The 23,714-nt window shown below is 47.0% G+C and overlaps 1 protein-coding gene across 5 annotated transcripts in view; it reads right to left on the bottom strand.

The window, feature by feature from the left end:
- The window catches only part of eya4 (EYA transcriptional coactivator and phosphatase 4), a 526,724-nt gene that overhangs the window by 461,534 nt on the left and 41,476 nt on the right, over nt 1–23,714 (bottom strand). The window contains exon 1 of one of the 5 annotated variants that reach the window (XM_048531659.2): nt 12,557–12,651. The exons of the other annotated variants lie outside the window; for them this stretch is intronic. The gene's annotated coding sequence lies outside the window, so the exon portion shown is untranslated. Of the gene's footprint in view, nt 1–12,556; nt 12,652–23,714 lie in introns of those variants that run through there. 5 annotated transcript variants of the gene reach the window in all.

The following is a 23,714-nucleotide window of genomic DNA, read 5'->3' on the forward strand; positions in this document are numbered from 1 at the left end:
CAGGGTATAACCTACCCCGGGCTCACACTCACTCCCAGGGTATAACCGACCCCGGGCTCACACTCACTCCCAGGGTATAACCGACCCCGGGCTCACACTCACTCCCAGTGAATCTCCGACCCCGGGCTCACACTCACTCCCAGGGCATCACGAACCACGGGGCTCACACTCACTCCCAGTATATCACTTACCCCGGGCTCACACTCAGTCCCTGTGTATCAGTGACCGGGGCTCACACTCAGTCCCAGTGTATTACTGACGCCTGGCTCACTCGCTCCCAGTGTATCTCCAACCCCGGGCTCACACTCAGTCCCAGTGTATCACCGACTCCGGGCTCACACTCAGTCCCAGTGCATCAAAAACCCCAGGCTCACAGTCAGTCCCAGTGTATCACTGACACCGGGCTCACACTCAGTCCCAGTGTATCACTGATCCCGGGCTCACACTCGGTCCTAGTTTATCATTGAACCTGGGCTCACACTCACTCCCAGTATATCACTGACCCGGGCACACAGTCCCAGAGTATCACTGATACCGGGCTCACACTCACTCCCAGTGCATCTCCTAACCCAGGCTCACACTCAGTCCCAGTGTATAACTGACCGCAGGCTCACACTCAGTCTCAGTGAATCACTGACCCTGGGCTCACACTCAGTCTCAGTGTATCACTGACCCCGGGCTCACACTCAGTCCCAGTGTATCACTGACCCCGGGCTCACACTCAGTCCCAATGTATCATTGACGCAGGGCTCACACTCAGTCCGAGGGTATCACTGACCCCGGGCTCACACTCAGTCACAGTGTATCACCGACACCGGGCTCTCTCTCAGTCCCCGTGCATCACTGATTTTGGGCTCACACTCAGTCTCAATGTATCGCAGGTGGGGGGCAAACACTCAGTCCGAGTGTATCACTGACACCGGGCTCACACTCAGTCCCAGTTTATCACTGATACTGGGCTCAAACTCAATGCCAGTGTATCACTGACACAGGAATCACATTCAGTCCCAGTGTATCACTGAAGCCGGGCTCACACTCAGTCCCGGTGTGTCACTGGTTGTGGGTTCACACTCAGTCCCGATGTGTCACTGACCTTGGGCTCACGCTGAGACCCAGTGATTCACTGACCCCAGGCTCACACTCATCCCAGTGTGTCACTGACCCCGGGCTCACACTCACTCCCAGTGTATCTCCGACCCCAGGCTCACACTCAGTCCCAGTGTATCACCAACTCCGGGCTCACACTCAGTCCCAGTCTATCATTGACCCTGGGCTCACACTCACTCCAAGTATATCACTGACCCCGGGCTCACACTCAGTCCCAGTGTATCACTGATCTCGGGCTCACACTCGTCCCAGTATATCACCAACCCCGGGCTCACTCTCAGTCCCAGTGTATCACCGACGCTGGACCCACAATCAGTCCCAGTGTGTCACTGACCCCAGGCTCACACTCAGTCCCAATGTTTCACTGACCCCAGGCTCACACTCAGTCCCAGTGTATCACTGAAGCCGGGCTCACGCTCAGTCCCGGTGTGTCACTGGTTGTGGTGTTCACACTCAATCTGAGTGTATCACTGACCTTGGGCTCACACTGAGACCCAGTGATTCACTGACCCAGGCTCACACTCAGTCCCAGTGTGTCACTGACCCCGGGCTCACACTCACTCCCAGTGTATCACCGACCCTGGGACCACACACAGTCCCAGTTTGTCACCGACGCCGGGCTCACACTCACTCCCAGTGTATCACTCACGCCAGGCTCACACTCAGTCCCAGTGTATCACTGACCCTGGGCTCACACTCAGTCTCAGTGTATCACTGACCCTGGGTTCACAGTCAGTCTCAGTGTATCACCGACTCCGGGCACACAGTCCCAGAGTATCACTGACACCGGGCTCTCCTAACCCAGGCTCACACTCAGTTCCAGTGTATCAGTGACCCCGGGCTCACGCAGTGCCAGTAAATCACCGACCCCGGGCTCACACTCAGTCCCAGTGTATCATTGACCCTGAGGGCAAACTCAGACCCAGTGTGTCACTGACGACGGGCTCACAATCAGTCCTGGTGTATCACTGACACCGGGCTCACACTCAGTCCCAGTGTATCACTGACCATGGGTTCACACTCAGTCCTAATTTATCATTGAACCTGGGCTCACACTCACTCCCAGTATATCACTGACCCGGGCACACAGTCCCAGTGTGTCACTGACCCCGGGCTCACACTCACTCCCAGTGTATCTCCGACCCCAGGCTCACACTCAGTCCCAGTGTATCACCAACTCCGGGCTCACACTCAGTCCCAGTGTATCACCGACCCCAGGCTCACACTCACTGCCAGTGTATCACCGACACCGGGCTCACACTCAGTCCCAGTGTATTACTAGCCCCGGGCTCACACTCAGTCCCAGTGTATCACCGATCCCAGGCTCAAACTCAGTCCCACTGTATCTCCGACCTCGGGCTCACACTCAGTCCCAGTGTATCATTGACCCTGAGGGCAAACTCAGACCCAGTGTGTCACTGACCCCAGGCTCACACTCAGTCCCAGTGTATCACTGAACCCGGGCTCACGCTCAGTCCCGGTGTGTCACTGGTTGTGGTGTTCACACTCAATCTGAGTGTATCACTGACCTTGGGCTCACACTGAGACCCAGTGATTCACTGACCCAGGCTCACACTCAGACCCAGTGTGTCACTGACCCCGGGCTCACACTCACTCCCAGTGTATCACCGACCCCGGGACCACACACAGTCCCAGTGTGTCACCGACGTCGGGCTCACTCTCACTCCCAGTGTATCACTCACGCCAGGCTCACACTCAGTCCCAGTGTATCACTGACCCTGGGCTCACACTCAGTCTCAGTGTATCACTGACCCTGGGTTCACAGTCAGTCTCAGTGTATCACCGACTCCGGGCACACAGTCCCAGAGTATCACTGACACCGGGCTCACACTCATTCCCAGTGCATCTCCTAACCCAGGCTCACACTCAGTCCCAGTGTATCACTGACGCTGGGCTCACACTCAGTCCCAGTGTATCATTGACCCTGAGGGCAAACTCAGACCCAGTGTGTCACTGACGCCGGGCTCACAATCAGTCCCAGTGTATCACCGACCCCAGGCTCACACTCACTGCCAGTGTATCACTGACACCGGGCTCACACTCAGTCCCAGTGTATCACTGACCCTGGGTTCACACTTAGTCCCGGTGTGTCACTGACACTGGGTTCACACTCAGTCCCAGTGTATTACTAGCCCCGGGCTCACACTCAGTCCCAGTGTATCACCGATCCCAGGCTCAAACTCAGTCCCACTGTATCTCGGACCTCGGGCTCACACTCAGTCCCAGTGTATAACTGACCGCAGGCTCACACTCAGTCTCAGTGAATCACTGACCCTGGGCTCACACTCAGTCTCAGTGTATCACTGACCCCGGGCTCACACTCAGTCCCAGTGTATCACTGACCCCGGGCTCACACTCAGTCCCAGTGTATCATTGACGCAGGGCTCACACTCAGTCCGAGGGTATCACTGACCCCGGGCTCACACTCAGTCACAGTGTATCACCGACACCGGGCTCTCTCTCAGTCCCCGTGCATCACTGATTTTGGGCTCACACTCAGTCTCAATGTATCGCAGGTGGGGGGCAAACACTCAGTCCGAGTGTATCACCGACACCGGGCTCACACTCAGTCCCAGTTTATCACTGATACTGGGCTCACACTCAATGCCAGTGTATCACTGACACAGGAATCACATTCAGTCCCAGTGTATCACTGAAGCCGGGCTCACACTCAGTCCCAGTGTATCACTGAAGCCGGGCTCACACTCAGTCCCGGTGTGTCACTGGTTGTGGGTTCACACTCAGTCCCGGTGTGTCACTGACCTTGGGCTCACGCTGAGACCCATTGTATCTCCGACCCCAGGCTCACACTCAGTCCCAGTGTGTCACTGACCCTGGGCTCACACTCACTCCCAGTGTATCTCCGACCCCAGGCTCACACTCAGTCCCAGTGTATCACCAACTCCGGGCTCACACTCAGTCCCAGTCTATCATTGACCCCGGGCTCACACTCAGTCCCAGTGTATCACTGATCTCGGGCTCACACTCGTCCCAGTATATCACCAACCCTGGGCTCACTCTCAGTCCCAGTGTATCACCGACGCTGGACCCACAATCAGTCCCAGTGTGTCACTGACCCCAGGCTCACACTCAGTCCCAATGTATCACTGACCCCAGGCTCACACTCAGTCCCAGTGTATCACTGAAGCCGGGCTCACGCTCAGTCCCGGTGTGTCACTGGTTGTGGTGTTCACACTCAATCTGAGTGTATCACTGACCTTGGGCTCACACTGAGACCCAGTGATTCACTGACCCAGGCTCACACTCAGTCCCAGTGTGTCACTGACCCCGGGCTCACACTCACTCCCAGTGTATCACCGACCCCGGGACCACACACAGTCCCAGTGTGTCACCGACGCCGGGCTCACACTCACTCCCAGTGTATCACTCATGCCAGGCTCACACTCAGTCCCAGTGTATCACTGACCCTGGGCTCACACTCAGTCTCAGTGTATCAGTGACCCTGGGTTCACAGTCAGTCTCAGTGTATCACTGACCCTGGGTTCACAGTCAGTCTCAGTGTATCACCGACTCCGGGCACACAGTCCCAGAGTATCACTGACGCTGGGCTCACACTCAGTCCCAGTGTATCATTGACCCTGAGGGCAAACTCAGACCCAGTGTGTCACTGACGCCGGGCTAACAATCAGTCCCAGTGTATCACCGACCCCAGGCTCACACTCACTGCCAGTGTATCACTGACACCGGGCTCACACTCAGTCCCAGTGTATCACTGACCCTGGGTTCACACTTAGTCCCGGTGTGTCACTGACACTGGGTTCACACTCAGTCCCAGTGTATCACTGGCCACGGACTCACAATCAGTCCCAGTGTATCACCGACTTGGGCTCACACTCACTCCCAGTGCATCTCCTAACCCAGGCTCACACTCAGTCCCAGGATATCACCGACCCCAGGCTCACACTCAGTCCCAGTGTATCACTGGCCCCAGGCTCACACTCAGTCCTAGCGTATCACCGGCCCCAGACTCACATTCGGTCCCAGTGTATCACTGACCTGGGCTCACACTCAGTCCCAGTGTATCATGGACCCAAGGCTCACTCAGTGCCAGTAAATCACCGGCCCCGGACTCACCCTCAGTCCCAGAGTGTCACTGACACTGGGCTCACACTCATTCCCAGTGTGTCTCCGACCCCAGGCTCACACTCAGTCCCAGTGTATCACTGATCTCGGGCTCACACTCAGTCCCAGTGTATCACCGGCCCCGGGCTCACACTCAGTCCCAGTGTATCACTGAAGTTGGGCTCACACTCAGTCCCAGCGTATCACCGGCCCCAGGCTCACACTCAGTCCCAGTGTATCACTGACGCCGGGCTCACACTCAGTCCCAGTGTATCACTGATCTCGGGCTCACACTCAGTCCCAGTGTATCACCGGCCCCGGGCTCACACTCAGTCCCAGTGTATCACTGGCCCCAGGCTCACACTCAGTCCTAGCGTATCACCGGCCCCAGACTCACATTCGGTCCCAGTGTATCACTGACCTGGGCTCACACTCAGTCCCAGTGTATCATGGACCCAAGGCTCACTCAGTGCCAGTAAATCACCGGCCCCGGACTCACCCTCAGTCCCAGAGTGTCACTGACACTGGGCTCACACTCATTCCCAGTGTGTCTCCGACCCCAGGCTCACACTCAGTCCCAGTGTATCACTGATCTCGGGCTCACACTCAGTCCCAGTGTATCACCGGCCCCGGGCTCACACTCAGTCCCAGTGTATCACTGAAGTTGGGCTCACACTCAGTCCCAGTGTATCACCGGCCCCAGGCTCACACTCAGTCCCAGTGTATCACTGACGCCGGGCTCACACTCAGTCCCAGTGTATCACTGATCTCGGGCTCACACTCAGTCCCAGTGTATCACTGACGCCGGGCTCACACTCACTCCCAGTGTATCACTGATCTCAGGCTCACACTCAGTCCCAGTGTATCACCGGCCCTGGACTCACAAGCAGTCCGAGTGTATCACCGACCTGGCTCACACTCACTCCCAGTGCATCTGCTAACCCGGGCTCACACTCAGTCCCAGTGTATCACCAATCCAAGGCTCACACTCAGTCCCGGTGTGTCACTGGTTGCGGGTTCACACTCAGTCTGAGTGTATCACTGGCCCTGAGGGCAAACTCAGTCCCAGTGTATCACTGACCCTGGGCTCACACTCAATCCCAGTGTATCACCGGCCCCGGACTCACAATTAGTCCCAGAGTATCACCGACCTGGGCTCACCCTCAGTCCCAGTGTATCACTGTCACCGGGCTCACACTCAGTCCTGGTGTATCACTGATCCTGGGCTCACAATGAGTCCTGGTGTGTCACTAGCTGCGGGCTCACACTCAGTCTGAGTGTATCACTGACCTCGGGCTCACACTGAGACCCAGCATATCACTGAAGCCGGGCTCACACTCAGTCCCAGTGTATCACTCACACTGAGGGCAAACTCAGTCCCAGTGTGTCACTGACGCTGGGTTCACAATCAGTCCCAATGTATCACCGACCTCGGGCTCACACTCATCCCAGTATATCACCAACCCCGAGCTCTCACTCACTCCCAGTTTATCACCGACATCGGGCTCACACTCACTCCCAATGTGTCACTGACACCAGGCTCACACTCAGTCCCAGTGTATCACTGACCCTGGGCTCACACTCAGTCTCAGTGCATCACTGACCCTGCGTTCACACTCAGTCCCGGTGTGTCACTGGTTGTGGGTTAACACTCAGTCTGAGTGTATCACTGACCATGGGCTCACACTGAGACCCAGTGTTTCACTGAACCTGAGGGACAACTCAGTCCCAGTGTATCACCGACCCCAGGTTCACACTCACTCCCAGTGTATCTCTTACCCCAGGCTGACACTCACTCCCAGTTTATCACCGACACTGGGCTCACACTCACTCTCAATGTGTCACGAACCCCAGGCTCACACTCAGTCCCAGTGTATCACCGACCCTGAGGGCAAACTCAGTCCCAGTGTGTCACTGACGCTGGGTTCACACTCAGTCCCAGTGTATCACTGACTTTGGGCTCACACTGAGACCCAGTGTTTCACTGACCCCAGGCTCACACTCTGTCCCAGTGTATCACTGACCTTGGGCTCACGCTGAGACCCAGTTTATCACTGAAGCCGAGCTCACACTCAGTCCCAGTGTATCACTGACACTGAGGGCAAACACAGACCCAGTGTAACACTGACGCTGGGTTCACAATCAGTCCCAATGTATCATCGACCTCAGGCTCACACTAGTCCCAGTATATCACTGACACCGGGCTCACACTCAATCCCAATGTGTCAAGACCCCAGGCTCATACTCCGTCCCAGTGTATCACTGACGTTGGGCTCACGTGGAGACCCAGTGTTTCACCGACCTCGGGCTCACTCTCATTCCCGGTGTATCACTGATCCTGGGCTCACACTCAGTCCCGGTGCATCACTGGCTGCAGGCTCACATGCAGTCTTAGCGTATCACTGATCTCGGGCTCACACTGGACCCAGTGTTTCACTGACACGAGGCTTACACTCACTCCCAGTGTATCACCGACCCCAGGCTCACAATCAGTCTCAATGTATCACTGACCCTGAGCTCACTCTCAGAGCCATGTTATCACTAAGTCCCGGGGTCATACTCAGTCCTATTGTATCTCAGACCATGGGCTCACAATCAGTCCCAGTGTATGTCTGACCCGGGGGTCACACTCAGTTCTGAGGTATCACTAACACTGGGCTCACACTCAGCCCCATTGTCTCATTGATCGCGGGCTCACATTCAGTACCAGTGTGTCACTGACTCCAGGCTCACACTCAGCCCCAGTGTATCACTGAAGCCGGGCTCACACTCAGTCCCAGTGCATCACTGAAGCCGGGCTCACACACTGTCCCATTGTATCATTGATCGCGGGCTCATATTCAGTACCAGTGTGTCACTGACTCCGGGCTCACACTCAGTCCCAGTGTGTCACTGACTCCAGGCTCACACTCAGTCCCAGTGTATCACTGACTCCAGGCTCACACTCAGTCCCAGTGTGTCACTGACTCCAGGCTCACACTCAGTCCCAGTTGATCAGTGACCCCAGGCTCACACTCAGCCCCAGTGTATCACTGAAGTTGGGCTCACACTCAGTCCCAGTGTATCACTGATGCCGGGCTCACACTCAGTCCCAGTGTATCACTGAAGTTGGCCTCACACTCAGTCCCAGTGTATCACTGACCCCGGGCTCACACTCAGTCCCAGTGTATCACTGAAGTTGGGCTCACACTCAGTCCCAGTGTATCACTGACCCCGGGCTCACACTCAGTCCCAGTGTATCACTGACCCCGGGCTCACACTCAGTCCCAGTGTATCACTGATGCCGGGCTCACACTCATTCTCAAGGTATCACTGACCCAGGCTCACACTCTGTCCCAGTGTGTCTCCAAGCTCAGGATCACTCTCAGTCCCAGCGTATCTGTGACTCGGGCTCAACACTCAGTTCCAGTGTATCAATTTTGCCGGGCTCACAGTCAGTCTCAGTGTATCCCGAGCCCGGGATCACTCTAGTCCAAGTCTATCACGGACCCCGGTCTCACCATCAGTCTCAGCGTATCACAAACACCCAGACTTACACTCAGTCTCAGCGCATCACTGACACCCGGCTCACACTCAGTCCCAGTACATCAATGACCCCAGGCTCACATTCAGTCCCAGTGTACCACTGACTCCGAATTCACACTCAGTCCCTGTGCATCACTGACCCAATGCTTACCCTCAGTCCTAGTGTATCACTGACCCTGACCTCACACTCAGTCCCAGTGCATCCCTGATGCCAGGCTCACACTCAGTCCCAGTGTATCAGTGACCCCGGGCTCACACTCAGTCCCAGTGTATCACTGATGCAGGGCTCACACTCAGTCCCAGTGTATCAGTGACCCAATGTAGTCCCAGTATATTGCTGTCACCAACCTCACACTCAGTCCCAATGTATCACTGACCTCAGGCTCACACTCAGTCCCAGTACATCACTGGCCCAATGCTCACACTCAGTCCCAGTGGATCACTGGCTCTGGCTCACAGTCAGTCCCAGTCTACCACCGACCCCGAGTTCACGCTTAGTCCTGGTATTGAACTCAGTTTCTGATTGCCCCCCTGTCGTGTTGGGCTGAGTTCCTGTTTTTTGCTGCTTGTCCACCTCCAACCATCGATGCAGCACCACGCTCGAATGAGTTTCATTTTCACTAAACTATGATAACACTCGGTGCAGAAAAGTGATTTTCCGGGACCAGGAATCAAGGAAACCATTTGAGGAAAGTGCTGAGATAAAAAGGTGTGAAGCTGGATGAACACAGCAGGCCAAGCAGCATCAGAGGAGTAGGCAGGCTGATGTTTCGGGCCTAGACCCTTCTTCAGAAATAACCCAATGACTCGGTCTAGGCCCGAAACGTCAGCCTTCCTGCTCCTCTGATGCTGCTTGGCCTGCTGTGTTCACCCAGCTCTACGCTTTGTTATCTCAGATTCTCCAGCATCTGCAGTTCCTACCATCTCTCGAGGAAAATGTAGGTTTCTTTGTGCTTTTATCAGTGCAAATAGAAATGTTTTCTCTGTTTAACATAGCTTATACATTTTACAAAATTCCGACTTGTTATTTAAACTTTGGATCTCTGCAGTTTTGGTTTTTGGGTTTGCTGGGATACTGGAGGAGTGAATCCATTCTGTACAATGGGGATGTGAACATGCACAACACTGATAGGTCTGTCTGCGTGTGACCCACTTTGTAGAAACATTGTTAAAGCAGATCACATGCAAGGATCCTTAAGAATTACAAACCCATATTCATAGCGACTAACTGCACTGACAAATGGTTCCGTGTATTGACCTATTTTTCTCAGTGGATGCTAACGCTGAAAAATATGTCCTGCTATGTTGCAAATTATAAATTGTTACAAAATGCACTTGAATTGGTGAAGTCCATTCGAGAAATTTGATCCAAAGGAGTTGTCCTTGGTGATTGCAAAAGTGAGTGAAATTATTTGAATGCGTGAAATTTACAGAAAAAATTCATAAACTTATTTCTAGAGCACAAAACAAAAGAACTGCTGATGCTGGGAATCTGAAACAAAAACAGAAACAAAGCTCAGCAGGTGTTGCATCATCTGTGGACAGAAGGCTGAGTTAACATTTCAGGTACAGTGCCCCTTCTTGAGGACCCTTCAGGATGCTCTAGGAGTTAAGTTTTATGGGGGAAAGGAGTTGCGGGTTATCAGATCAGCCACGATCTCATTGAATGCCAGAGCAGACTCAAAGTGCTGAATGATCTACTCCTGTTCCTAAAGTTAAATGTTTTATAAATATGCTCTTAAATGTCAGAGATACTTCAGATACAGTGGACCTGGCAACTGAACATCAAGGTGCCTATTACCATGCATGTGCTACGTCATGGCTCAATAATTTGAACACATCCATTTCTGCAGAAGATTCAAACAAATGCTCACTGGACCCAAAATGTGGGCTTTGCTTTCTCTCCAAAGGTGCTGCCAGATCTGCTGAGTTTCTCCAGCAGTTTCTGTTTTTATTTAAAGGATAGTATTGGTGATGATAGAGTGACTGAAAGCTCTTTTGATGTATTTCAGTAAAGCATTGAATTCAGTTGGTCAGAAAAACATTTTCCTGATGTTTAGCCATTTTGTAATCGAAATCTGAACAGAGCCTGGTGCTTCAGAGTTCCAAAAATTCATCGCAACTGCAGCACAGACGTCTCACTAGTTACAAAGGCCAAAGAGGACTGTGGCAGCAAGGTGGTCTTTGTCATCTTGGTGTGACATTTCACCAAAACTTTGATGATTGATTCATCAAGATTGTGTGGACACTGATGGCATCTCGAGGTCCTGACATTAAGCAAAAATCAAGTGCAACCTTCAACTTAGATACCTTTGCCAATTACTGTGGCTGTAGATGTTGCTTTCGAGTCAGGCCTGTGAACCTAGGAATCCCTACACAGACGGAAAAGCAAGTAAAACTAGTAAACACAATATCCTGCTCTGACTTGTATATTTCAGTATAGAGGACCAATAAAGCCAGTACCTTCATTTTCAAATGTTACTTTCATTTTAACTGGGTTTTTTTTCTGTCACAGTAATCAAGAATCTACACACAAATGACAAATATGTGACATATTTTGCTGAGCAACAGATGCCATGTCTGTCGGCAGCAGCATCTGTGACTGAGCTGTTCCTCTTCTGCTCACCCTAAGTGTGGAGGGTGCTGGAAAAGGTGCCCCTTAAAACAGACTATTCACATTCTCCTGCTTAAGGAACTATACACTGGTCAAACAAACAGTACTTCAAGTTTTGTAATTTGGTTTATTAAAACTTTGAGGGGTAATTTGAAGAGTCACCGTCCAGAATAAAACTGTATCATGGGAGATATGAAACTTCAGACTGACATTGCTACCCTAGACCTGCCTTTCTGGGAAGGGACAGCGGAAAGAACAAGCAGTGTATACACCTTCTACTGGAAATGAAATACTAATAGTGTCCCTTGCATCCACAGACTTTTCTTTTCCCATTCAGGATAGAATCTTGGATGCACCACCAGAAAGTGTAGAAATTACAGACTTATTGATCCCCACTGTTCAGCCTTAACAAATATGCTGTCATCACTAGTGCTTATTCCCTGATCCTTGATTCCAATGAAGGTGCTAAGGAAATGGTTTGTTCTGACCTTGAGGAAGAGCAATTTCAAACTAAGAAAGGATCACCCTTTTGGGGGGGTTTTAAATGTCAAGATTAGCCATGACTCCAATGTCTGGAGTTAAAGCAGTTGCAGAAACAGAGCAGGAAAAGAAAACATATTCACTAGCTGACAAATTGTGTCCAGTATGGCTTCATTATTACAAACATCCTCTCCCTTCACAAGGACAAATACAAACCTACATGGAAAGTTCACAGCTTTGGACTTTCTGATTATTACATTGCTTGGGCCAAATATCTAAGTAATGGTTGTATCACTGAATTCATGCAGGTCACTGATAGCTGCTGGAAAGATAGTTGAATTGTTTGATTGGGAATGAACTGAGACATAGCACCAAAGACATCACAAGGCCCCAAAAAAATCTGAGAAGAATAAAATCAATGTCTCATCCCTAAAGCAGCTCAACTGAAGGTAAGAGCTTCAAATGCAACTCATGGCCAATTTGGAAATTCATCAAAGTTTCAAATCATTTCCAGAAATGTGGGATCAAATTAAGTTAGCTGTACTAGAGTCCTGTGATTCCTGTGGCAAACATTTATGTCAAGACGCCATGCATTCATCAACCAGATTTGAGAGGGTAAGAACTTTCTCCTGACTTCAGGATCTGACAATTATAACAGCCTTCAAGAAGGGTGATGCATCATCACAGCAAGGAAAATTCTGATGTGTATAATGTTGGACTACTCACTTTCTTTGGCTGAGGAAATCATCCCAGAGACACAATGTGGCTTTTTACCTTTCAGAGGATCTCTGGTGTGGTGGCTGATGGCAGAAAAAAACAAAAACGTGAAGAACAACAGTAAGATCTGCATTCCTGATCTGAAAAGCATTTGACTGAGTAATTTTCAAAGTTCTGCAGATTGTGCTTCAAAGATTTGGATGTCCAGGAAACTTAATCATAATTTTGGAATTGCTTCATCACTGGAACTGTGTTGAGTGAGAGACCTGAAATAGATACCTTCAAGATTCAGACAGGGGTTAAGAGAGACTAAATGATAGTTCCAAACATTTTGCAAACTAGCTGATAGTGGCCGTTCTCTGGTGGTCTGGCTTAAACACCATGTCGATGGCAAACTTGAGCCTCAGTTATCTGCCAAAACCATCATAGATGCACATGATCTATAGTTTGCAGGTTATTGCAGTATTGATACCAACCTTGCACTACATTTGCTCGCCACTCTTGTTCTCTTAAATTTTGCATGCAAAATAACTTAATCAGTCCTTGAATATAGCCAAAAGAAAACTCACACATCAAAACATACTTGGTCAGCCAAGTATTCCACCTCCCATACATGGTGAAGGAGACAATCTGGTGTACGACAGGCACTTCCCATACATAGCAGCCTCCTCTCTCAAAAATCCAACATTGACAAGAGATCCAACATAGATCATCTACACCAGCACAACTTTCTGTAAACAATGGCAGTGAGTGTTTGACAACAAAGATTCTCACAAGTCAATACAAGTCCCCATGCGCATAACAGTTGTCATTACCTGCGCTGCAATGAGAACTGGACTATGCGTCAATTCCACATGAGTGCTAAAGAAATTCCATGAGCAATGTCTCCACTCCATCCTTTGGATTCATTGGAAGGATTGAGAACAAATATTACTGTTCATCTTGAAGCCCTCTTCACAAGCATTCAAGCAAAACTCATTCAAAATCAACTTTGATAAACTGAACACTGTGTCTGGGTGCCTCTCCCAATATGAATAATTGTTCTGGCATGCCTTTGTTTTTTTTATTCTTAGAAGGGTGCATTTTTTTCATCACTGCTAATGTCCAGATTTCCACAATTTCCCCTAATGATTTAGTACAAAGAAAACTGCTCCTTTGTGTCAAGATTTATAGGTTTTTCCCAAAAAGTAATAAAACATTAAAGTAATTTTCAAATTAATACTTGTGGACAAATAATGTATTTTGGGCTGATTGCAGAGAATATGCTCCAAAATATAAAGCATGACTAAAATGAAAATACCAATCACAGAGAGAAAGACAGTTCTACACTTGTATTAAACAACATTCTGATTGTGTCTTGGGAAGAGTTAAGAAACTCTCACAATGCTCTCAATTAATATTGCTATTCATGGCCGCTACGTGTAATAAAGAAAAATGCCTAGCTTTGGTTTACTTTGTTAGTAAAAGTTGCAGCTACGTACAGCATGAACACTTTACATGTCTATTCGTAGCTCATCTGGACCACAGTTAGATCCCATCCCAACCGATTAAGCATTTTGCACTTTGTAAATTGTCGCGTGAAATTGACATTGTGGACGACACTAAACTACAACCCAAGATATAAACCTGATGTACGGTTACTATTTGTTTCACTCAGTTCCAACAGTTTGTTCACCATCTCTTATTTCCAACTTGCAATCAAATTCCCATTTTACTCCTCTGTTAAACCCAACATGACCAATGCTGAAGTTTGCCATCTCGGTGATACATAATTCTGCGCCGCTAATCGTTGACTGTAACAATTGTTGAAAATGTTGGGATTGTAAAATTGATACATTTTAGAACGTTTCATTCCGGGCTGGAGCTTCGCTATTCGCCACAGTTTAAACTCAAACTGCTCTGATCCAATATTCTACAATGTGAAATTCTGAGGCAAGCACTCGCCTGGTGATTGATGCTGACTTAATGTGGTATCCCATTTTGGACGGCGAACATTTTGAGGGACAGGAGAAGAGAAAGGTTTCTATGTTCGTCGGGTTTCTTGCCCAAATTATTTACACGTAACTAATGTTAGCCATAGCTACAAACTGAACTTTTTTTTGCATGTAGACAGCACTCTCCTAACGTCAACTCCGTGCAAATGACTGGAAATCAGCGATGTATATGTGGTTGCTAAAACATCGAACGAATCAAAGAACTTGGACGAGGCACAACAGTTTGGCGGCAGCATTGTTTCTATCCAGTTGTACTTCTGGGCAGCGGGACTTTTGATCCGTCTGTGCTCCCTTGCCCTAAACAGATTCCAGTATTACGCCTACTTCACTGCTTACGTCGAGAGATCATTTCAGACTTAAGTTCGTTTGAGGGCAGACCTGAGGGCATGCAAATATTTAGAGAATATTGCACTCTATCAGTTCAATTCAAGTGAGACTTCTGCAGCGTTTCAGCTTTAATGCAAAGTATCAAATGGCCCTTCTCCCGGTGGCAAAATTGTTTAGTACTTCAGTTTGTATAATCCAAAAGATAAGTTAACCAGAGGGCGTCTTTTTTGCACTCTACATTATTTATGGTCAGAGTGGTATTATAGAGTATCCTTCAGCCGAACAGAAGTTATCCATTGCTTTTAAGACAGCCTCTGTAGAATAACGGCTAATCTGATAAAAGGTCTCGTCTTTACACATTCTGTCATTTATTAATAACCTATAGTGCTGCTCCAGAGACTTGCTTGCTACATGGTAAGGAAATGCAAATAAATGCCTCGAGAACTCGATCATTTCTCCTAAGCCAATAAAACGATTAAGACAACAGACTTAGCTTCAAAATCTAAGGACTTAGATTCGACTTGTTGAAAACAGCAGCACCAAATGCAAGAGACATTTCAATGTCTGTGACTGGTTTAATGCACAACATCCGATGGAAGTCAGGATATTGGCAACGTCAACAGTCCATGTGCTGAAAGGTCAGCATCTCCCAACAATGAAGGCACTATGAAACCAGCTGCTACAAGTCCTTCCCAGAGGACAAGTATTAACACTGCCTTAAAACTCAGAAGCGTTACATGGATTTAGAAACAAGCCCTTCAATGTAATAAAGATCGCAGATTTGGGACCTTGATTTAAGTAACTGGTCCAGGTGATTATTTCTGTCCGAAATGTGTCATTTGATTTAGTCAGTGGTTAATTCAGTCTTCCACCGTAAAACAAAATGAAACTTCATTATAAGCAAAGATTTTGGGTTTCTGCGATACACACTACCCGTGCCGAAGCTCGTCAACTGAGACATATTGTCATCTCAAACTGATGGTCTCGGTTAACATGCTTAATAATGCAAAAGAAGCGGGTTTGAAAGACAGCAACTATTAACACGAATAAGCCAGATTGTAAAATTTAGATTGAAAAAGAGCATTTGGAAACGCTTCATTGTGTTTTGGTTGCGGCGAGGTGAAGGTGAGCCTATTTTTGTTTAATTTCGATTTTCCATTTTCATTCTTCCCCACTTTAGGTAACGGCAGAACATGTGCGTGTATAAACTGCCCGATCGACGGCTCGCCGTCCGTTTTTTCTCATAATTTACATACGTACCACTTGGGATTTATTTCAAATCGTTCAGATGAACTTCTAATTGCAGTCATTGTTCAGAGTCCCAAATTTCCTTCGGCTGTTCCTGCAGCAGAGGTCCTGGGCGGCAGAACAGACTCAGAATGAGTGTATTCTCTCCAATTTTGTTCGGGGGCAATGGGGATGGGGGATACTCGGCGAAGAGGAGCAGGGAAGACAGGTAATTGTACTTTGGGACTGATGTTTTGGAAGCTAAAAAAAACTTCATATCCTCAGCTAAAATATTATCAAGTGTTAAAACGCACAACATTCATACATACAGCTGAACTCAATTTGTTTTAAAGAAAGCAACGGATTACCTAATGTACCGGTGATGTTTGCAAAGGCAAACAGATGGTTTTGGTGTGCTTAAACAACAAATAAAATTGTGCTCATTCCTGCCTTCTTTATACTTAGCGCAAATAAAAAGAGGTAAGGCCCGGCTGACATTTCCTAACGAGTTAACGTAAAACGAGATGTCTACAAGTATATTAGAGGCTCACTGAATAGAAATCAAAGTAAAATTAAAACTCCCTTCCATTAGGTGTGAAGTCTGTAATTTTAGACAGTAACCGTGTTTTGAATTTCACCAGCCTTTAAAAAAGCAGCACGGAAACAGCGCCTGCAGAGTGAGAAACGGTTAATTGCGATAAGCAAGCCGCACAAACAGACACATATTGCTGCGCCGAGATATAAAAAGGAAGGTTCACGTCATTCAGAAGGGCGGGGGGGTCAGTGGAGCGGTCGGTTGACCAGACCAGTCGTGTTCGTGCAGAGTAAAACCAACAGCTCAAATTCATTTCCCGTAATGACTGCCGCCTATCTCCATCCATGAAACTATACAGGACCAAATATCTCGGGGGAGTTCTGGTGACACTTACGGCTCTACTTCTGTCCTGGAGGCGAGTGGTAACATGTAAAATTATTAGCTGGAGAAACCCCCTGACCCTTTGTGGACAATGGCTCTTTCCCAAAGATGACTCTTAAAAGGCCACAAATTGTTCATAAATCAATGGTGAATGAAGGGTCTAGGGCCGAAACGTCAGCTTTTGTGCTCCTGAGATGCTGCTTGGCCTGCTGTGTTCATCCAGCTCCACACTTTGTTATCCTGTAAATGTACTGGTTTGGGAAATATTACTTGTTAATGTGAATTTAAAATACTAATTGATTCAAATTATAAAATCCCACTTCTGATGACTCAAAGTCAATATACAGTCCATGAAGTTGTGTAATTCCTTCCACATGGATCAAGGGAATGCTGAGTACTCACCTGTTATGGGGCTTGATCATGCAATGAAGGCTTACACTTAAACACAGCACTAATAGAGTGTTAAGGCATTGCTTACAGTCTCATTTTTAAAATGTGATGTTAAAATGAGGATCCTACACCAGCTTCATAAGTGATTATATATAAGCAAATCATCAGTGAAGACAGGGAAATTCAGTAATATTTTGACCAATATTTATCCCACAGGTTGGGTCCAATCTATCTCCCACACTTCTGCTCTCACCGCTTCTCTTCCCCCCCTGCTACAGCAATAGGGTTCCCTACCTCACCTACCATCTCACCAGCATCCATATCAGAAGATCATCATACAGATCCCTGTAACCAGCGAAGGTGCCAGTATCCAAGGGCCCAAACATACCTTCCAGATGAAGCAACACTTCACCTACACATCCCAGAATCTAGTGACTGCATTCGCTGTTCACAATGTGGTCTCCTCTACATTGGGGAAACAAAGCGTAGACTGGGCGATCACTTCACAGAACATCTACGTTCTGCTTGCAAAAAATACGCTGTACTACCTGTTGCCTGCCACTTCAAGGCACCACCTTGCTCGCCGGCCAACATCTCTGTCTCTGGCTTGCTACAGTGTCTCAGTGAAGCCCAACGCAAGCTGGAGGAATAACACTTCACTTTCCACTTAGGGACCCTACAGCCCTCCGGACTCAATATTGACTTCAATAATTTTAGGGCCTAAACTCTCCCATGTCCCAGCCCCCTACCCCACACCCCAGGTTTTGTTACCACATAGCCTGCCGCTACACATCCCCTGTTGTTAGTCACTAACAGTCCCCATTAACAAGTAATCACCCTGAAGACCCTTCTTTTCGGAAGAAGGGTCTCGGCCCAAAACGTCAGCCTTCCTGCTTCTCTGATGCTGCTTGGCCTTGTTATCTCAGATTCTCTAGCATCTGCAGTTCCTGCTATCTCATTCACCCTCCTAGCCTGATCGTTAGCAACTCCTTTGTCTGTCCAACTGTCTTTCTCTCTCTTTGGGCTCTATTCTATCGTTTACTCTCTACTCCACCCACCTCCCTATTTTCTGCATATAAAGTGACGCTTTCCCACCCACCATCAGTTCTGAGGAAGGGTCACTGGAGCCGAAACATTAACTCTGTCTTCTCCTCCACAGATGCTGCCAGACCTGCTGAGCTTTTTCAGCAACTTTGTTTTTGTTCCTGATTTACAGCATGTGTAGATCTTTTGTTTTTTATCACTAAAATACGTTGGTTTGAAATTTTTCAAAATTTCTTGCATTTTCAAAAGGCCCAAATGGATTGGAAAACAGCAAACATAAGAACTCTATTCAAGAAGGGACTGAGACAGAGGCAGAGAACATGATATTTTAGGTTGGTTAGCCTGTAATATAGTTTATAGTAAAGGAAGATTGATGTAATCTGTTATTAAGATTGAGTTTTGCTCGAAAAAAAGGCATTTTGTAAAACTTTTTGCCTTGCATTCATTAAGATGTTTCATGAATACAAATTCAAGGGGATAACCACCATTTATACTACGTGAGAAGAGTGCTGATTGGTTGTCAAGTGGATATTGACTGGCAAAATCATTGTGATGCAGCATGCACCAATGAATGGTGACTGCCAGTTAACAGCCAGGCTTTGTTTAAATTTTAAACCAGGCAGGTTGCCTCTGATTGATCAGTGCATTTGCACTGACAATTGAACGAATGAATGTCTGTAGACTCTCTTGTTGAACTGAAACAGGTCCAGTGTGTAAACATGTTCTTTCCATCTGCCAACAGTGTCCTGTGAATGAATACAGGTAGACATAGCAGGAACTGCAGATGCGGGCATCAGAGTCAACACAGTGTGGATGTGGCGGAACACAGCAGGTCAGGCAGCATCAGAGGAGCAGGGAAGTCGACCCTTCATCGACACCTGTACACACAAGTGCACCACACTGTGAGCCTGACTGTCAATCCTGAATTGGTTGTCAACATAACTCCTTGCACCTTCAGAATTATCCAATAAGTGTCAGCTAGAACCATACCTAATGTTAGAAACTGTTGCAAATTTTGCAAGTATGGGCTGCTTGGGCATGGTCAATTCCTTGCTTGTTGCGAACAACTGAAGGGATGTGTTGTTTGATGTGATTTTCCAGTCTTTTGAGGATATGGCTGACAAGCTTAGCATCGCATGGAAACCTAAATTCATGTGCCACGTTACTCATGTGTGCAACTGGCAGAATGCCTTTTGTGTTTGATATCCCACCAGTGACAAACTCGACTTATGTGACTACCACATAATAGTAATGCAATACAGCTAGTTTCACCGACTGCTAAAACATCTGAGATACCTTAATCTTGAAGGGTAATCTGAGGTAGACTGGGGACTTTTCGGGACCAAGAATAACCTAAAATAGTACCATCTTTGAGGTTGTGTGATATGCAGCAAGAAATGATCTGATCAGGGTTGTCATCAGCCCACAAGATACTTTTGAAGCGCCCACATCAGCATCAGGTTTGCACAGTGCACAAATCACTTATGTCCTACTTATGAGGTTTCTGTTAAGGCCAAACCTGTTGCTTGCAGAACTGTAGGAATCCGTGCATTTATCCTGACCAGTGAAGGTAGGTTTGTGATAGATAGTGGTAGAGAACCCCCTGGCCGATCTCCTTTTCGAGCGGTTCTCAAATTCTGTGCTATCAATTACTATTAATATTTATAAAAGAGCTAATTACTATTACAGCAGTAATTACCATTTATGAAGGAGGATATAGCAAGAACTTAAAAATCTTAATGGAACCAGGCAGAGTAAATTTGGTGAGTGAGAATGGGAACTGCAGATGCTGGAGAATCCAAGATAATGAAGTGTGAGGCTGGATGAACACAGCAGGCCAAGCAGCATCTCAGGAGCACAAAAGCTGACGTTTCGGGCCTAGACCCTTCATCAGAGAGGGGGATGGGGTGAGGGTTCTGGAATAAATAGGGAGAGAGGGGGAGGTGGACCGAAGATGGAGAGAAAAGAAGATAGGTGGAGAGGAGAGTATAGGTGGGGAAGTAGGGAGGGGATAGGTCAGTCCAGGGAAGATGGACAGGTCAAGGAGGTGAGATGAGGTTTGTAGGTAGGAGATGGAGGTGCGGCTTGGGGTGGGAGGAAGGGATGGGTGAGAGGAAGAACAGGTTAGGGAGGCAGAGACAGGTTGGACTGGTTTTGGGATGCAGTGGGTGGAGGGGAAGAGCTGGGCTGGTTGTGTGGTGCAGTGGGGGGAAGGGACGAACTGGGCTGGTTTTGGGATGCGGTGGGGGAAGGGGAGATTTTGAAGCTGGTGAAGTCCACATTGATACCATTAGGCTGCAGGGTTCCCAAGCGGAATATGAGTTGCTGTTCCTGCAACCTTCGGGTGGCATCATTGTGGCACTGCAGGAGGCCCATGATGGACAAGTCATCTAAAGAATGGGAGGGGGAGTGGAAATGGTTTGCAGGAAAAATATGTTTGATTAATATTAGAGTTCTTTGAGGGAGTATCAGGCAACAAGTATATATGCTGTGGATTTCTAAATGGCATTTGTTATGGTGTCACATCAAATATTTCTTCACAATATTAAAGTTCATTAAAGGTGATGTTAGTTTGAACAGAATATATGTTAAGGAACAAAAAGCAGCAAATAGCGATAAATGGGTCATTTTTCAGAGTGTAAAGTTGAAACAAAAGAAGAGCCACAGGGATCAGCACTGGGGCCTCAACAACTTACAATCCAAATCTTGGATGATGTCCCATGTATGATTGCTAAATTTGCTGATGAGGATATCAGGAGTTCAATAAGGATAGAGATCAGTTAAATGAATGGGCAAACATTTGGCAGATGGCATATAATGTGGAGAAATGTGACCTGTCCACTTTGCTTCCAGCAAGAACTGAAAAGCAATACATTAATTTAATGGAGATCAAAGAGCTTTGCAGTACAAAAGGATTTAAATGCCTCAATACATGAATCACAAAACGTTAGTCAACAGATGCGGCAAGTAATTAGGAAGACAAATTTAATGTTGCTGTCATTGCAAGAAAAAGGAAACATACAAGAAGGTAAGGCTGGCAATAATTGTGCAGGGCATTGGTGACACCACTTCAGTTTTTATCTGTCTACTTAAGAAGGGGTAAAATTTAATTAGAAGCAGTTCAACAAAATTTAACTTAAATGGAGGAGTCCTCTTATTGACGCTAGCCACCGAGTAAGGCATGAAAGAAATGCTCATCTTTTGTTTTGTTTAACAATTGCATGATAAGTTTCACATAATTGCAAAGAAAGCCACTGTCTGCAATGATCAAGCTTGGAAATAATGCTTTTTGCAGAGCTAGGGAGATGAATTCAGAGATAGTAAGAACTGCTGATGCTGGAGTCAGAGATAAGATAGTGTGTAGCTGGAGGAACACAGCAGGCCAGGCAGCATCAAGGGAGCAGTAAAACTGATGTTTCAGGTCTGAAGAAGGGTTGAGACCCTTCTTCAGACCCAAAACGTCAACTTTATCTGTGTTATCTATGGAGATGAACTGATGTCTGGACCAACCTGGAGAAAATTATCTCCCTGAGCCTCTCATGAAGGTAACTACATGACGACAGAGATGATTAAAAGTTGATTAAATAAAAGGGCAAATAATTATTTAAATGGGAAGCAGATTCAAAGTGCATTAGTGCAGAGGGATCAGGGCGTCTTTGTGTATGAATTGCAGAAAGTGGGTATGCAGGTGCAGCATATAATAAGAAAGACAAACAGAATCCTGGCATTTATTGCAAAAGTAAAACAAAATAGTGTTGCTACAATTACATAAGGCCTTGGTAATACCACACCAGGAATCCATGAAACTCTGTCCTACAGTGCAATGGAGGCCAAATTAATCAGCAGGTTCAAGAAAGAAATTGATATGCTTCTGATGAAAAGCGGGCTAAAGGACGATAAGAAGCAGGCAAGACAGTGGAATTGAGGCCAGGATAAGATTATCCATGATCATATTAGATGGTGGAGCAGGTTTAAGGGACTGAATTACCTATTCCCGCTTCTAAATCCTGTGTTTCTATGTTCCTATGTTGATGAAAAATTAACATCAGAACACTGAGAATAGAATGAACAACTAAAATATTCACAGCTTCTGAGGATATAAAACAGCAATTAAACAACCATTGTCTTGTGTTAAATCCTTTACATCTCAAGTATGTAAGCTGAAGAATCATTTCATCTTCTTTTTGTACAGGACACTACCCTTTATAATTTGGTATCTCTGTGTATGTCTATTTGATATACGCCTTTGTGATTTTTCTCAGTGTTAGCAGACAACTGTTCTCTCTTTCACTTGTTTTTGTCTGCTTACAATAACATTGTGTAACTACAATTTGATTAGAGGAACATATAGCCTTATGCTAAAGGAGCATAAATCTTTGCTGCAGTCAACCAAGGAAGTTGAAAAAAGTGGGAAGAAAATTCACCCTTCCTCACACAGTTGTAACATCTTTCTGAGGCATACAAGGTCCTGAGGGAACCTGACAGGGATTATGGTGAAAATTTCATCCTATGAAGCAGGGAACACGATTTAAAAATAAAGTGTCTCCCATTTACGATGGATCTGAGGAGAATTTCTTTTCTCTCGAGGTTCATTAGCTTATGGAATGCCCTCGGCCTAACTGCATGGACGCTGAATATTCACAACTAATGGAAGGGGCAAAAGGGTGGAGGTGCATGGAAGGCTGTGGCCAGAATCACAGAATGGTTTCAATGTAGAAGAAGATCATTGAGCCCATCCTGTCAACACTAGCTCATTGAGCATCTTAAATTATTTCAACTTCATGCCTTTTCAACATAACTGTCCACAGTATTTCTATTTTTAAAAAAAATCAAATGACCTCTTGAATGCCTAAATTGATACTGCCCCCACCATATTTCCGGAGCGGTGCATTCCATACTCTGGAAAAATGTCAACATTTTCTCTCTTTCCATTCTGTGCAAACAACTCATAATTTTGAAAACATCCATCAATTTCCTCCCCTTCTGTCTAAGGAAGGCAGTCCCAATTTAACCAAGCTTTCCTCAGAGCTGAAGTCTCATTCCTCAAATCATTCTTGTAAACCTCTTCTGCACTCTCTCCAATTCACACACATCCTTCCTCTAGTGCAGCACCCAAAACTGGACAGAGTACTCGAGCTGAGGTTTAACCAGTGTCTTATACAAACTTTTCATAACTTCTATGCCCTATTTTTGACGACTAGAATACAGAAAGTTTTATTAACAGCTCTGTTTACTGTCCCCTGCGACCATTAATGATTAATGGATATAT

Source organism: Stegostoma tigrinum, chromosome 4, assembly GCF_030684315.1.
Source record: "Stegostoma tigrinum isolate sSteTig4 chromosome 4, sSteTig4.hap1, whole genome shotgun sequence".
NCBI lineage: Eukaryota > Metazoa > Chordata > Chondrichthyes > Orectolobiformes > Stegostomatidae > Stegostoma > Stegostoma tigrinum.